Source organism: Pediculus humanus, genomic scaffold, assembly GCF_000006295.1.
Source record: "Pediculus humanus corporis 1103172107869 genomic scaffold, whole genome shotgun sequence".
Lineage (NCBI taxonomy): Eukaryota > Metazoa > Arthropoda > Insecta > Psocodea > Pediculidae > Pediculus > Pediculus humanus.
Window position 1 is genome coordinate 205,836 of NW_002987447.1, and position 1,905 is coordinate 207,740.

Here is a 1,905-nt window from a genome sequence, read left to right on the forward strand (position 1 = left end):
TTTTCCGTTATCGATATCAACAACATTCTTTTTATCCGAATAAATATTATTATTTCATTCATAAATAATTTTAAAAAAATATGGTTAAATGTAAATATGTTTGTGTGTGTGTCTGTTAACATTTAAATAATAATTCATCGTTTATATAAAATCACCTTGTAATTGTCATTACCTGTATTTATTTACATGATAAGAGATAAAGATAAAAAAGAAAGTGGTTTCACTTGATACTACTTCATAAAAAATAAATAATAATAATAATAATAATTATTATTATTATTTACATCATTTCCTTTTTGTTATGAATTTATCATAACTTTTATCCCCATATGGAATTAAAAAATTTTATATAGAAACCCTCCTCCTTGCACATTTTACAATTTTTTCAATAGATTTTTATTTAATTTAGATTGATATTGACAAGGGAATAGTTAAAAAGGGGAAATTAATTACGATTTGTAGGTGTGTGCGTGTGTGCGTGTGCGTGTGCGAAGAAATTTGATTTACGACCAAATAAAAAAATAAAAAAACCCAACGAGTTAACATATAAAAAATCATTTTTTATTGCTATTTTATAAGAATCCTTACATTATTATTATTATTATTTTAATAAATTTTATAAAGTAATAATAATAATAATAATGAAGGTTCTTTGATTATAAAATATTTGATTTGATGATAATAATAATAATAATAATTTTTTTTTTTTAAATATTTATTATTTTCCTTTTTTTGTTTAATAAAAAATCAATTAAAATTTTTATTAATAAAATTACAATAATCATAGAAATTTATTTATTTATTGATTTATTATTAATTTCAGCCATTTTCACGGTTTAAAAATATGGTGGGGAAGGGAAAAGGGTGGGGGAAATATGATTAATGACGTCATTCAAATAAAAATTTTTCTATTATTCAAATATTCTTATTTGAATTGTTAATAAAAAAATGATTAATCGATTATGTTTTGTAAATAAATAAATAAATATTTCGTTATGTTAATAATACGACTTGTTGTTATTAAATAAAATCTATTAAAATTTTTTCCGATTTGACGGGGGGCGGGGGGCATTAATAAAAAAATAAATAAATTTTTTTACGTTTTACACTTGCTGTAGTACACGTACCTGTTTTTTTTTTTTTTTTTATTACTTCCCAATATATACATATTAATTATTTTATGTAATTTCCCTATTAATATTACATCATCATTATCATTATTATTATTATTATTATTAAATAAAAATAATTTGTGTATTATTATATTGACTATCCTTGATTTTAAGGTCGATTTTTTTTTTTTTTTGTATTACTTTTGATTGTTTTATTTAATTTAATTTTTTTAAAAACCAATCAAATTATTTATTTGTAATTATTTTAAATGTTTTTCCAAGGTATTCGATGTTGTTCGAATCCCTATTATTATTATTATTATTATTATTATTATTATTATATTATTATTATTAAGTTTTGTTTTCGTCATCGTTTGTATTAAAAAGTTTCAATTAGAAAATGTAATAATTGAATTTTTTCTAGGGGGGGGGAAGGGGATTTAACTTCGTTAGAGAGTAAAAACGAAGAGTTTAAACAAATTCTAATAATTTTATTTATTTGTTTATTATTTTTTTTTTATTAACTTGTTTTTCTTCTTTTAATAATTAAATAAAATTTTATGTATTTAAATAATAACACGCGAAAATAAAATAATTACGTAAATAATATATATATATATATATATATATATAACCCCGTTAAATAAAATAAATAAATAAATTTTCTTTTTTTTTTTTTCTTAGGAAAATGACGTCACATTTTTTTAATAATTTTTTTTTTGAATTATTATTATTATTATTATCGCCTTTAAAAAAATTCTTTTTCGAGTGAAAAATTTATTTCTAATTTCCT